The following is a 16,109-nucleotide window of genomic DNA, read 5'->3' as shown; positions in this document are numbered from 1 at the left end:
ACTTATCCGCATCTCCATAGATTCCTAAACTGCAAGATACAGCTTCAGATCTGGTGGATTGTAAGTATCTCGCCCCGTGTAGATGTTGCTAGGTGTTTGCTGCAAGAATTAATAAGAATAAAATCATCAGTCTCACTGTGTGGACGGTAAGCATTCTAATTTAATGCTTTACACAAGCCTCCTCTCTTCATCTTCACCCAAACTTACAGAGGAGGCAGTCTTAATTTTCCAATATTACAAAAGATGCTAATAATTGTTCCATTTATGTAAAGGAGTATGTGAGATGTTGAGAATACTGTTTTTCATAACTTTTCCGTAGGTTTGAAAGTTTTCAAAGAAAAACAGATTTGCCCCAGGTTGCATGAGAGAGACAGGATACAGACCCTGCCTGATGACTGGGACCTCCCCCTCCTCCTCCGAGCCCAGCCCCCCCCCCAGGAGCCCGGGGGTCCCTCACCTGCCCATCCCCCTGCTTCTCTGCATTGTCGCTTAGGTTTGCCCATAACCCGTGGAGCAATTTTCCCTTAAAAATGCCATTAGTTTTCTCTTGCTCTATGACGAACTACCACAAACCGAGTGACTTCAAACCACATAAATATTGGCTCAACGGTTCTGTAGGTCAGAAATCTGGCATGGAATGACTGGACTTAGATTAAGGCAGAAATGAAGGTGGTGGCCAGGCTGAGTTCTGGTCTGGAGGCTCTAGGGGGAAAAAATCAGCTTCCAAGTTCACTCTTGTCAGCGGAATTCATTCTTCTGCAGTCGAAGGACTGTGATCCTTTGTTTTCCTTGCCGGCTGTCAGCTGGGGGCCACTCTGAGCTCCCAGAGGCCAGTCTCAGGTCCTTCTTCCCAGTCCCCCATAGGCAGCTCACAATATGGATCCTTGCATTCTTTCAGGCCACTCAGAGTGGGTCTCTCTGATCTCCTCCTCTGTGTCCAACAGAGAAAACTCTTCTTCTAAAGGGCGTGTGTGAGTCCGTTAGATCCTATTCCAAGATCAACTGATTAATTACCTTAATCACACCTGCAAAAATCTCTTTTGCCATGTAACATAACGTAATAGCCTATCATATGCACAGGGGAAGGAATCACGGAGAGGTGAGGGTCATTGGGTCATTTTAGATCACTGGCAACCACACCTGGATAGCCATCGCCACGGCCATCAGTGCCACCATCCAGCACAAGCTGTCTTTCCTGCGGAGGGAGAACACAGTCACTCCTCCCTCCATGCAATAGAGTCCTGGCACAGATCCAGGATTTGACAAATTCAGTTTGGTTAAGCACACCAAGTATTCAGCTGCCACTATGTGTCAACACCACGTTTGAATGGAATTGAAATGCCTTTAGAACTTACTGTAAATTTTTTGTATTTTCTGAGTACTTCTTTACCCTTGACCACACGTACTATAACCATACTCACTCATACATTTGTTCAACAAATATTTATAGAGCTTGTAGTGCACGCCAGGCACAGTTCAGACATTTGTCAATAGGTCTGTTTAGGTTGTAAGCTTCTAGAAGGCAGGTTTCAAGTGAAATTAAACATAAGAAAATGCTCTGTAGGTGACATTATTATACAAAAATTAGTCATTACTATTATTTTCTCTGTGAGCCGGACGGGCATACAGATTTCAGAGCGGATACTGGATAATGGTGACATTTTCAGGAAGCATATGCACACTGGTCCTGCTCTTTATTTTTATATGACCTAATGTTACATCTTTTGGCCATTTCATGTGGCTTGGATAGGAAAGAAAAAGGAATATACAGTTAACTTTTTCACTATTAGAAAGATTCCCTTTTTTTTATTATGCTTTTTTAAAGATATATTTATTTATTTTGAGAGAGACAGAGATCAGGGAGAGGGCCAGAGGGAGAGGAAGAGAGAGAATCCCCAGCAGACTCCCTGCTGAACTTGGAGCCCGACATGGTGCTCAGTCCCACAACCCATGAGATCATGTCCTGAGCTGAAAACAAGAGTCAGAGGCTTCACCAACTGAGCCACCCAGGCGTCCAGTTTTTTTATTATGTTTAAATCCACAAATGTCCAATGGTAAAATAAACTATAGGATGTTTGATCATGGAAATTTATTCCCTAGTTATGACACATAATAGGCACTCAATGTCTGCTAAATTAATACATAAATGAAAAGCCAAATTAAAAAATGATTAAAGCTCTATGCATGTTATTAAGAAATAACATTTCATAAATGTTATTCATATAAATTTATTACTGTTTTCATTAGTATTATTAATATGGGCATTTAATGGTCTTCAGTGAACCAGAATAATTTATTACCTACATTAAGAGCAAAGTTAAGCTGGACTTTAGATGAAGTCAGGTTGTTTTGTTTGCTTGTCGGATTTAGGTGGTGGGGGTGGGGAGGAAGTTATCTTATTTCCACAAGATAATAGAATCCTGCTCTGAAATCTCCCCCTGTTTCCTTCCCCTTTCTCCCTCCCCCTTCTCACACGTTCATCAGCCAAACATTTATTGGACCTGCTGCCAGGCCTTGTGCCTGCATAGGACAGAGCCCACACTGCTAAGGCGTCCTGGAGAGGGAGAAATCAAACCAGGGCAGCTGAGCAGTAAAACAGACTCAAAGACTTCTTACACTTGACCGCAAACAGCCTCACTAGCACCTGTGCCCCAAACCAGACCACGGTGATCACCCCACACCCAGCCCCGGACAGTGAGATCCTACCTCAGTACACATTTCCTCCTCAATCACTTACGTTTTGTATAAAGAATAGCAAATACGAATGTGCATGCATTTCCAGCCTATTTGGAAAGGGATCTTTGGAGTGTTGAGCGTATGGACTTCTTCAAATAAGAACAGATGCTTACTGAGAATGGACACAGGCTAATTATACTGCACAGAATACAAACGGGTGACTCTTGTGCCTGAAAGCTTACCACGAGCTCTCATGACGGAGTTGCCCGCTGACATGTGGCCACAAGCAAATTCATTCCGTCAGAGCTCACAACGTTCTGATCTCAGTGGGTCTTATGCATAGGTATTTGTTGACTTAGTTTTGAGGACTGAGTAGCTAGACTACAATTCTACAATACAATGTTCTGCCTTCGAAGAGCATTTAAAATGATCATGTTATATCAAAGGCAAAAGCCATTGATCTTAGAAAAAGCCACTCATTTTCCGGATGACTTGCCTGGACCTTCCGGAGCTCTAGGGCCTCCTGCTCTATAGAAACAGAGACAGTTACAAGTGTGAGATGCGCAAAGGACTGGTGCAGTCACCCAGGGCCCTATGCTCAGAAAAGCCTTATACTTGGCTTAACACTCTGCTGTCACCATCGTGAAACTCTTAATAATTTTTTAACAAGGGCCCCCACATTAGATACCCTTTCTTATGCACAGGGCATAATGGGCACATCCAGGAGGGTCCCCTAACTCATTTGGGGGATGGAGATATCAGGAAGTGCAGCTGAAAAGGGGGGAAAGAGCCAGATCAGGAACATGGTGCATTTCAAGTTAAGGCAGTTGGGACTTCATCATGGAGCTAATGAGTTTTGAGCCAGAGTGGCATGGTCAGACCTGCAAAAGATTCTGTTTGCGGCTGCTGGGCAAGCTAGCTTTGCAGGGTGCAGTTAGGTAAACAGTGACTGCCATTCTCTAAGTGAGCGAGGAGGAAGGCCTGCGTTCTGCACAGTAGCAGTAGGGAGAGGTAAGAATCGACCCAGCAAATATTTAGGGAGAAACATCAGCAGGCCTCCGTGATTGTTGTTATGGCTAAGGGAGAGGGCCAAATTCAGGGTGCCTCCCAGTTTCAGAGGCAGGCATGATAGTACATAGTGTAAGAGCAGGTTGGGGAGGGGTGCGAGAGATAAACCAATAATTCAAGATGAGATTTATTGTTAAGTTGTCCACTCTCATCACATTAATCTATGGATTCAAGGAAATCCTAATCCAAATCCCAGTGGGCTTTTTTTTTTTTTGATAGAAATTGACAAGCTGAAAATGTGTAGAAATATGAAGTTTTTTCCCAAAACACTTTTGGAAAGAAAAAGTTAGAGGACTTACACTACCTGATTTCTAGACATACGGTAAAACTACGGTAATCAAGATAGCTTCTAGGGTAAGAATCAGCAAACAGATCATAAAGAGAATAAAAAGCCCACTAATAAACCTTAATTTATGTAATCATATGATTTTCAATAATGGCACCAAAGCAATCCAGTGAGGCGAGGAAATTCTTTTTTTAAAAAATATATATATAATGTATTATTTATTTCAGGGGCACAGGTCTGTGATTCATCAGTCTTACACAATACACAGTGCTCACCACAACACATACCGAGGAGAGGAAATTCTTTTCAACAAACGGTGTTGGGGCAACTGGATCTCCAGATGGGGAAAAATGGACTTTGAGTCCTACTTCACACCATATAAAAAATATGAATTCAAAATAGATTCTAGATCTAAACATCAAAGTTAAACCGTTAAGATTTTAAAAAGGAAACACAGGAGAATATCTTGTGACTTGGGGGATAGGTAGAGCCTTTTAGGTCACACGCACAAAAAAATCTGTAATCATAAAAGAAAAACTTACAAGTTAGACATCATCAGAGTTAGAAACTTCTGATCTAGAAACACAGTGAAAATGAATAAGCAAAATACAAGTTGGAAGAAAATATTCACAACACATATACCAAAAAGGACCGTTATCTATATATATAGACCGTTATCTATATATATAGACCGTTATATATATATAAAGAGTGCGAGGGAACAAGTGTGCAAATGAGATGGAAGTTCAGACAGTCAGTCCTGGCAGGGAAAGAAGCGAGACCAGGAGGAGGTGACAGAACGGGAGGGGGCAGAGGCGTGCTTGTGCGAGCGTGTGTGCAATGTGCACATGTGTGTGCGTGTGTGTGTGCGCACACGTGCGTGCACAAGAGAGCGTGAGAGGTTCTGTGTGCTTGTGCATGTGTGCGTGCATGTGCACATGTGTGTATTGCATGCTTGTGAGAGTGTCTGTGCACGTGCATGCACGCGTGACCTGCATCAACCCCAGAGCCGACCGCTGTGGGGTTCAGGGCAAGGCTTGCCACTCCACCCACCTACACAGTGGCTTGCTCCCCGAAAATGTTGGCAGTGCAGTGCTGAGATCAAGATAAAGTATTCAGGGACTCACATTCCCGACATCTGAAGTTATTGGACGCAGCATGGGTCCTAGATTCATAGTTTCGTCAATGTTTATCAGCAGTTTATGAATGAAGGATATGTTATTCACAGCAATGAATAACATATGTTAATCGAATAATTAAATTTCTGATTGGTATACTTATTAACTGTAATATTTTTCAAGATAACTATGAGAATCCACTTATTAAACAAATGTTTCCCAGCAACCTACTTTGTGCCAGGCACTGTGCTGGGTGTTGGTGACACAGGGAAGAGTGAGGTGTGATTCATGGCCTCCACTGGCTCACGGCCCAGCTACAGGGACAGATGGGTGACTGGGGACCACAGCCTCATGCACTGCAAGCCGTGAAGAGAGGGATGGGAGATGCCAGGCAGTGTAGAAATCCAAACAAGGACGTGGAAGGGTTTCACAGGCAGGTCATGCTTGAGCGGACTTGTTTGTTTTTAGGTGACCTTTTTTAGTATGTGGTATTCGCAGGTGCTTTCCATCTTTAAGTAGCTTTATTGAAATATAATTCACATACCATATAATTTTCAGTATATTCATAGAGTTGTGTTATCATCACTGCAATTGGTTTACTTTTCATGATCCCAGAAGAAAACTCCATATCCATTAAGAGTCACATTCCATTTCTCCCCAACCCTTCCCACTCCACTCCCCCCCTCCCGTCCCCCAACTCCCCGACTCCACGCAACTACTCATCTACTTTCTGCCTCAGTGGGCTGCCTTATTCTAGATATTTTATAAAAAGGGACTCATATAATACACGGTCTTTTGTGATGGGCCTCCTTCACCTACCATCATGTTTTCAAGGTTCACCCACAGCAAAGCCTGTGTCAACACCCCATTCCTTGTCACTGCTGAATAATGTTCCACCATATGGACATACCACAGGTTACTTATCTCTTCACCGGCTGATGGACATTTGGGTTATTTCCACTTTTGGGCTATTATGAATAATACTGTTATTAACATGTGTCCAAGTTTTTCTGTGGACATTGCTTTTATTTCTTTGATATGTACCTAGGAGTGGAATCGCTGAGCCATCTGGTCGCTAGGTAACATTTAAGGAATTGCTAAACTCTTTTCCAAAGTGGCTGCACCATTTTATATTCCTGCCAGCAGTGTATGAGGGTCCCAACCTGTCTATATTCTTGTCAACACTTGTATTCTTTTTCCCTTTCTTTCCTTCTTTCTCTCTTCCTTCCTTCCTTCCTTTCTTTTTTTTTCTTTCTTTCTTTCAAATTTTATTTATTTATTTTGAGAGAGGGAGGGGAGGGATAAAGGGAGAGGGAGAGAGAAAATCTCAAGCAGGGTCCATGCTCAGTGCAGAACCTGACATGGGGCTCAATCTCTAGACCCTGAGATCCTGACCTGAGCTGAAATCAAGAGTCAGATGCTTAACTGACTGAGCCACCCAGGTGCTCCATTGTTTTCTTTCTTTCTTTTTTTTTTTAATAATACCCATCTTAGTGTGTATGAAGGTATCTCATAGTAATTTTTTTAATTTCTCTAATGACTGAAGATATTGAGTACCTTTTCATATGCTTACTGGCCTTCTGTATATCGTCTTTGGAGACTGCCTATTCAGATTCATTGCCCATTTTTAATTGGGTTGTCTTTTTATTGTTGAGTTCATAAGGGTTCTTTATAAATTCTAGATACAAGTTCCTTATCAGGCATATGATTTGCAAATATTTTCTGTCATTCTGTGGGTTGTCTTTTCCATTTTCTAATGATGTCCATTTGAAGTGCAGAAGTTATTTATTTTTATTTTTGTTCTTATTTATTCAATTTCTTTTGTTGTTGTTGTTGTTACTTGTGATCTTGGTGTCATATCTAAGAAAGTTTTTCTTTTTTTTTTTTTTTAAGATTTTATTTATTTATTCGACAGAGATAGAGACAGCCAGCGAGAGAGGGAACACAAGCAGGGGGAGTGGGAGAGGAAGAAGCAGGCTCCCAGCGGAGGAGCCTGATGTGAGGCTCGATCCCATATCGCCGGGATCACGCCCTGAGCCGAAGGCAGATGCTTAACCGCTGTGCCACCCAGGCGCCCCTAAGAAAGTTTTTCTTAACCCAAGATCACGAAGATTTACTGCTCTGTTTTCTTCTAAGGATTTTATAGCTGCAGCTCATTCATTTAGTTCTGCACTCCATTTTGACTTAGTTTTTGTAGATGGCGATGGGGGCTTGTGGAGGCTCTCTTTTGACTGATTTCCTTTTCTCAGGGAATTATCAAAGTTCTCTGCTGAGGGCGGAGATGGAAGAAGAGAAATTGAACATACAAGGAGAGAGGAGAGTTTGAAATAGTTGTCCAGAAGAGTGGGAGACAAAATGGATCAGGGAAATATAGTACATTACTGGACTGTATCAAGGGTACAACGTATGGTCCTGGTCATAAATGCCAGGGGAAACTGTAGGGGAACGTGGAGCCAAGAATGTGTACAAACAAGCCTATTTAAACTAACCTTAATCTTCCTAGTTACTTCTTCACCACCTACGCCACCTTGCCCAAACCCCTTTGTCTGATCAGTTCACAAACTGATTATTCTTCTGCCTAAGAGAATAAGAGCTTCCTGCTCTGGTCTGGTCTTCCAGTCTTCATTGTCTTATGAAGGCTCCCATGTACATGTAAAAATCTAATACAATTTCTGTGCTTTTCTCCCATTAATTCGTGTTATGCCAGTTTAATTCCTAGGTCCAGCCAGAGATGCAAATAGGGTAGAGGAGAATTTTTCCTCCCCTACAGTTTCACTTGACATTTATGACCAGCAGCATATCTTGGCATGACATATTCTCTGTTTCCTTCAAGACCAATCAGTGTGGTCCTGTGTTTTCCTCCAGCCACATACAACTGCGTGATGCAGACACAGTGTAGGCCGAGAGGTGGATTTTCCCAGGGTCGGATTTTTTTGGCCATCAAGTAAAACAAAACAAGTAAGGGGCAAGAGAGCTCAAAGGGTGGGCAAGGGAGTAGATACACTATGGATTGTGAAGCTTAAGGAGGGAAGTGAGGGCATGACGGGGTGACAGACAATGACGGGACCACTGGATTTGGGTCCCAGGGAGATGGACAGGTAGGGTACAAGGAAAATAAGGCTGTGGTGTTGGGGGGAAATAATCCACATGGTAACTGAGGTAGCCATCTGTGTTGGCTAACTGCCTTTATCCAAAGGAAAAAAAGAAAACTTCTCATATTTCTATAACCAGCGGTAACAGGAAGGTTTGGTCCTTGATGTTTACATTTCAAAGAGGTGGCTCCTGGGGCCTTAAGGAAGACCTCTCTGTGTTGTCATGTTGGCCGGAGGCTTCTGTAGCTTTAAAAAAGATTTATAGACATGTCAAAAGGACAGAGGTAGGGTTTACAGACATACTTTTCTCCAGCAAATGCTCTAATAAAAGGAAAGGGAGGCAGGGAAGATCTTGTTCTCTTTGGGCAATCGGGGAAGATCAGTCCCTTTATTTTTGGATTTCACAAGTGGTCAGAGAGCAGAGGCAGGATACTGAGACCAGTGAGGGTTCCCAGTCAGTGGTAACGATAAAGGCTAAGACCACAGGAGTAAAAGACAGATGGGCACCTTCCCTGAAGGAGAAGGGTTCAAAGAAATAAGAGACCAGGGTGTGGCCAGAATCATTTCAGTATGTGGTGCCATCACCAAGCATTAAGTGAGGATGTGTGAGGAGCTAAACTCTTTGAGGATAAGAGGGAGCGCCTTGGGGGTCTACAGACCATCCTAAGCAGAAGCGGGTGGATGTCATACTGTCCAGTATGGTAGCCACCCTCTATGTGTGACTATTCAAATTTAATACAAATTAAATTACATGTAAAATTCCACTCCTTAGCGTCACTAGCCACAGGTGCCCAATAGACACAAGGCTAGTGGCTGCCACAGAGAGAAGCAGCACAGTTAGAAAATGTTTCGTTTCCACTGGACACAGAAGTTCCGTTGGACGAGACGGCAGAGATTCAAGGCTGCGGTGAGGTGTTGGGGGGGATGGAGGAATAAGAACCTGGAAGTGGCAAAAGGAGCAAGGAAGGTACTTCCCCCTGGAGAGCCAGTGCTAGTAGGTATGGGGGCGAAAAGCAGCCTCCACCTGAGAGAGAGCTCTGAGGAAAATCGTGGCCTCAGGGGAAGCCAGGTTGAGGTCAGCACAAGAAGGTGAGGGAGATTGAAAGAAGTTGGAACACCGGGGGTTTGCTGATGAGGGTTGTGAACTGCATAGGGCACGGGGACAGGGGCTGAGGGTTTGAGGAGGGATAGGAAGGTGGGCAGAAGAAGGGGTGAGATGGGAACGGTGGCCAGGGTGGGGGACTGTGGTTTCCTGTGGTGACTGAGTGAACAGGGATAGGGCATAGTGGCCTCAAGACCCAGACTGGGGCCAGGCTGTGAGCAGAGGTGGGGAACAGGACCGACCTCTTTACTTCAACTTCCTGCAGTCTGTGAAGGGAGATTTTCTTTTTCTTTTAATTTAATTTCAAAATGACAGAAAAGGAATGAGACTAGCATAAAGAATTTCCATAGATACAGACATATGGTGAGATTATATGTAAAAAGAGAGAGATATGTATATCTATATATGTAATATATACATTATTATTATTTTGAACAGTTCAGAGTAAGTTGAAGACATTATGTCCCTTTACCGCCCCCTCTTCCAGCTCTGAAACTACCCATTTCTCCCTGGTTCCCTGGTTCCTTTTAGTGGACAACAGTAGTTAGAAATCAAGATCTGGACTATTGATGTCCTCAGTGCTACTGCTAAATCATTGCTTCTAGGCTCTCTCAATGAACAGAGGCAGGAAAGTATCTATCTGTCTGTCTGTCTATCTATCCATCCATCCAACCAACCACCCATCCACACGTCCACCTCAAAATCTAGGAGCTCATCACTGACACCTCCAGTCCCAATCCAGCAACCCAGGGTTTGTTCTAGTTTTCTCCTTTTCCGTATTTGTAACTTCTTTCCTTCATGTGAGAAATGGGGCTTTGGAGTTTAAGAGCAAAGGGAAATGCAGGATTTCGAGCAGAGGCGTGATGTGATCTGATACATATTATAAACGACATCTCTGGGTTGTAGAGAGATGTAGTAGTTTCCCGGGAATACCTTAGCAAAACGCCACCAACTGGCTGGGTTAACAGCAGAGATCTGTTCCCTCAAGCTCTGAAGCCTAGAAGTTCCAATCAAGGTGTCGGCAGGGCTGTGCTCCCTCTGAAGTCTCTAGGGAGTATCTTTCCTTGCTTCTCCCTGCTTTCTGATGGCCCCAGAACTCCTCGGTCCTCTTGGCTTATATCACTCTAAACTCTGCCTCTGTCTCTACCTGGTCTTCTTCCCTGTGAGTCTCTGTCTCCTCTCCTCTTCTTATAGGACCCCGGTCATTGGATTTAGAGCCAACCCCAAATCCAACATGATTTCATTTTGAGATCTTTCACTAGTTACAGCTGCAAAGACCCTTTTTCCAAATAAGATCCATTCTGAGGTTGAATGGATCCATTCTTTTTTTTTTTTAAAGATTTTATTTATTTATTCGACAGAGATAGAGACAGCCAGCGAGAGAGGGAACACAAGCAGGGGGAGTGGGAGAGGAAGAAGCAGGCTCATAGCGGAGGAGCCTGACGCGGGGCTCGATCCCACAACGCCGGGATCACGCCCTGAGCCGAAGGCAGACGCTTAACCGCTGTGCCACCCAGGCGCCCCGAATGGATCCCTTCTGATATGAATTTGGGAGGGGAGCATGATTCAACCACTACGGGAGATGGGAGCAAAGGGGATGATAGCCCAGAACAGGGAAATGGCAAGAAGAAAAGTGGGTGAGTTCAAGATGCACTCTGGAGGGAGAACCTGTAGGACATGCTTGGGACTGGCTATTGGGAAGCTACTTGGAGGAATGGTTGAGGAACAGAACACAGGGAAACATTCCACCTCATGTTTTAAATGATTATAATAAAGCTAGGAGCCTTTTTTGTTTGTTTTTTTGGTGGCAACAAATATTTGCTTAACTTAACAACCTTTAAAGCTTTGTTGTATGCCAGGCCTGTTCTAGGTTCCTCGGAGAGGTGGAAGACAAAAAAAAATAATAAAATAAAATAAAATAAAGTAAGTCAAGTCAGGAAAGGGTAATTCAGGGCACTTAATATTTAGCTATAAAGAGACAAGTAACTAATCATAATACAAAGTTGAATAATACAAAGCAAGACTATGTAGCTATTGAAAAGTTCTCTAATTGCCTTAAATACTTGGCCTCCTGGAATGAAGTGTCCATCGTGCTCTGCATTTCCAGGAATGGAGGATGGGGATATTCAGATGTACAAACGATTATTAGGATAAGGAAAGAGAAACAGAAAAAGAAGGCAGTTTCTCCTTGATTTTTTTTTAAAGATTTTATTTATTTGTTTCTTTGTTTGTTTGTTTGTTTGAGAGAGACAGACAGAGCATGAGGAGGGGGAGGGGCAGAGGAAGAAGCAGACTCTCTGCTAAGTGGGGAGCCCAACATGGGGCTTGATCCCAGGATGCAGGGCTCGATCCCAGGACACTGGGATCATGACCTGAGTCGAAGGCAGATGCTTAACCACCTGAGCCACCCAGGCGCCCCTCCTCTAAAACATTTTCAATGGCAGCATGATTATACCATTAGTAATTTGCCCAACCCCCCTTTGTTGGGCATCTGCGTAGCCTCCAATTTTCAGTCTCATAAATATAATTAAATGACTGTGGGTGGCACTCATGTTTAACACACAGAGCCGCTATTCACACACAAAGGTCTATCTTCATGACTTTGTCAAACCATTTAAAATCTCTAAAACAGAATCGACTTAAGAAGAGCAAAAAAATTCTCACTCGGCTTCCCCTGATTCTCAGTCTCGGGCATTTAAGTTCCTTGCTTTAGGTGATCCAAGAAAAATATTCCCTAAGCATCTACTCAGCACCAAGAATGTGACCGTGAGTAAGGCAGAAGCCTCCGACCTGGAGTAAAAAGACAAGCACACCGGGGCCGGGCTCATTTGGACATTTGCACCCATTCTCTCTTTCCATTTTTATCATAACTCTCTAACTACACCTTGAAGTCCCCATTTTATAGGCGAGGAAAGTGGAATACAAGGAGATGGGGTACGTGGCAAGTTAATAAATGCCAGAAATGGGACCTGAGGTCAGATCCTCTTCGTTCCAAAGCCAGAACCCAAAGCCCTGCGCGGTTCTTCCCTATGGCTTCTTCCTGACGCACCTGCCGTGCTCTCCTTCCTCCAAGGCTAGCTACATCAAAGACGTGTTTGAAGTGACTGAATGCATGAGTGACAAATGAGCCACGTGTTTACAGCAGGGCAGAATCAGTGTCTTCCAAAAAACACCCTGTGAGGGGAAAAAGGCACTGGAAAGGAAAGACAAAGGAAGGAAACGAAGCAACGTGTATTTAAGGGAGCTAATACTCATAGCACATCCTGACCAATTACTTCATATGGGCCAGTCACTGTGCCATATCATGGAATCCCCAGAAAAGCCTTAGAAGACAGGTACGTTTTACACCCTGTTTTATAGCCCACCAAAGTCAGGTTCACTCAGCTAATGAATGGAAGAGCCAGGAAGGGAGTCACAGAGGGAGTTCTTATAACTCATTCTTTGGACGGGACAGTGGAGGGGAGCTTAGATCTGGTTGAGCAATATGCACTCAGAGGTAGAAGAATGAAGTTCAAGTTCCAGATCTACCATTAACTGTGCTCCCGATCAGATCACTTAATCTCCTTGGGCCTGTTTCTTCATCTGTGAAACGAGGATCATGGCATTCTTGAACGCTTACACCTCATTTGTATGCACGTATCACGTCCTGCTCCGGGTTCGTATTCATAGCTTAGTGAGTTAGGACTACTTAAAACTCTGTTTACCACACTTGCTTTTCTCTATCACTGAATTGAAAACTGATTTATTTTTGCGTTCTCCCTACTGCCTTGCAGATACTGGGGGAAAAAAAAATCACCCCTTAAACGAGCATTCTCCTTAACGCTATACACTTGAGCAAATAAATCATGAGGATTCACGGCCATGGTTTGTCCAACCAAAGAGTGAGAGCCATCATGATGGCTGTCCTTACATCACAAGGGTATTGACTGAATGGGAAAACATAGATCAAGGTATTTTGCGCCCACGGAGAAAGATGCTGGGTGTCACTGAGGCATTATTATAATGGCCCACAGTTAAGGTGTGAAACCCTACAGAACATCTAAGAAAAGAGCAGGAAATGAAGAAACATTCAGGAGCACACCACAGCTTCCAAGCACCGTCTTGGTGCCACCAATGCTATTCTCTCTCACCTGCAGGACAAGCCTGAAAGATGGGCATAATTGTCCCCCTGTTTTCAGGGGGGAAACCCGCAGCTCAGCAAGGCTAAGTAACTCATCCAATTGCCCGATACCAAAGCCTACTCTGTTTCTCCAACACCCTACTGACTCAGCAGACAAGTCTACTTCTATTTATTTCCACCAGAGAGCTGTCCTTATAGAGAAACTTCCCTGGGTTCTTCTCGGAAAAGCCTAGAAAAGTCCACCTGAGCCACCTGCGGGTGGAATTTTGCGTCTATGCTAATTGTAAGGAGCACCCTCTCAGGGCTCTCTCCACGAAGTAACAAAGAGATCCAAAGGGCACCATCTGGGAGAGGCTGGAGAACAGCAGACCAAGTAGGCCAGCCTGGTCCTTCTGGTTCCCGAACTTGACGGGACTGTTCCATCTTGCACAGCCTTCAGCTGGCTCAATACATAACCAGTGCCAACTGCAGAAACATTTCTGGACTATGCAGCCAAAGCCAAATTCATAATAAGCTGGAGAGGATTCCAGGCTGATGGCATTTCCTCCCTCACCTTTATTCCCAGGAAGAGATCGTATTCTTTATAACTTGGGTTCTTTCGGGGTTTGTGTCTACGAAGCACTTTCCATAATCTGCGGGTATTTTCAAAGTAGTGGTCAAGGTGCATAAACTCGTAGTCATTTAGGGGTAGATTTCAGGGACTTTGGGAGTGTGGGGACAGTTGGAGGAACTGAACATGGGTTGTTAAATGCTGCTTCAGGCTGATATATGTAAAGGAACCACTTTCCTTGCAGGGTGGGAATGCTGTTTTATATTCTCCAGATATGCCAAGGGACAAGGCTCTACGACTTTTGGTGGATTTCTTATTTCTCTGTGTTAAAGACTGATTGATTATAGGGAAACTTGACAGAGTCACACAAGCCCGTTCAAAACTGATGAGTACAGACGTAGCCTTTGAAAACTGCAAATCAAAAGACCCCCTGGGGCAAGACAGTGCTGTTTTTATCTCCCTCCCTCTCACTCTGTTGTTGTTGTTTTTTTTTTTCCTTTTCTTTAGATGTAAGTTGTCCAACAAGATCTCTTTATTTGCCTTTGAAATCAAGTATATCTGACTCCAGTTCTGAGTTGCGGTAAATTGCTGATGACATTGGATTATCCTTCACTGATAAAATAGGCTTGATAATTTCCTGATCTTTAAAAAACAGTCAACAGAAGGATGCCAAAGCTTATGGATAATATCTAATCTCAATCCTGCCTCAAAGGCCAAGTCTGTGGACTTGAATATGCGTTTAAAAGTAACAAAGAGAAATGTTAACAGTGGTTCTTTTCAAACTGTGGAAATACAGGTGATTTTTTTGACTTTCTTCTTTACACTTTTCTGTGTTTTCCTAATTCTCTATAAGCAGCATAGAATTACCTTTATAAGCAGAAAGTCCCCTCTATAGCAGTAGCCACCAACGATCACCAATTCCAACATGTAACAAGAAGCCCAAGATGTACGAAAATCAGAAAGATTTTAGATTTTGAATAGGAAGATTTTAAGTAAGACCAGGAACATTGTAGGTCCTCAATAACTTCTTAATCGGATGTCCAGGAGTAACTTGATGACGCAAGCTGGTTAGAGGAAGCCATATTTATAGAAAGAATGGTGCCATCAGCAAAGTCGGGGTCACTTCTAAATGTGTTGCCCAACGTCTGAGAAGCCAGGGCGATGGTTTGGAATATTGAAGAAAAACACTGTCTGACATGGAAAGCGTGCATTCTGCCACAGGCTGGCTGGGAGCAGGGCAAAGGACCCTTGGATCCCAGCCTAAGTTCCCCTCATCGCTCTGCCATTAACCAGTGACGTGACACCCAGCCATTCGTGTACCTTTAGAACATCCCTACCCTTGTTTGTAATTGAGTTTGTGCCCTGCTCCAGGATTCTATTTTGCCTAGCTGGAAAGAAATGACATTACTGGGTCAAGTACAAGATTGGAGACCCCAGGTTCAAGGTCCAACCAGGCCACGCCTTCACTGGAATTACCATTTTTACCTCCCTGTACACACCGAGTTTCTTCATCCCTTGGTTTCAGGTGTCCTCCCTCAGGAAGATGTTGCAAGGACTGACTAATGCGCGAGTGTCCCAACAACGATGATGCACCATGCAGGTGCTGGGAGTTCCAAACTGCCAATTCCGAACCCACAATAGGATTGCAGTGTGACATGTTGTGACCTTTACAAGCCACCTTTCTGTGCTGCATCTGAGCCTTCTCATCGCAGCATCTGGGGTTCCCCCTTACCTTTCTTTCCAAAGATCCGGAAGCATTCTCAGCAGTAGGTTGATAGTATGACTAGTTTTCTCTAGTAAGGGGGAGCTCATTCCTCAAGGAATTCTTCAACATCTCCCACCAAACATAATTCTGAGATTTTTATCTTTCCCAGAAACCACTGAAAACATTGTCCACAGGAAAGGATAAGCTCACGCTTCCTCCTCTACACCAGAGAAAACGAATTCTCAAGAGTTTTTGTTTTTTAACATTCCCAGGTTAATTTCTGGGGTTTCCCTCTCTTTTTTCAAACAGCACGGATCACGAACCCACACCGTGGTAGTGAGACAGTACATTTTAAAATCCTCCTGAATCCAGGGTAGTTTCGAAGGGGGGTG

This window comes from Ursus arctos, unplaced genomic scaffold, assembly GCF_023065955.2.
Source record: "Ursus arctos isolate Adak ecotype North America unplaced genomic scaffold, UrsArc2.0 scaffold_8, whole genome shotgun sequence".
Lineage (NCBI taxonomy): Eukaryota > Metazoa > Chordata > Mammalia > Carnivora > Ursidae > Ursus > Ursus arctos.
The sequence above is the reverse complement of the archived record's forward strand: the minus strand, read 5'-3'. Positions refer to the sequence as shown.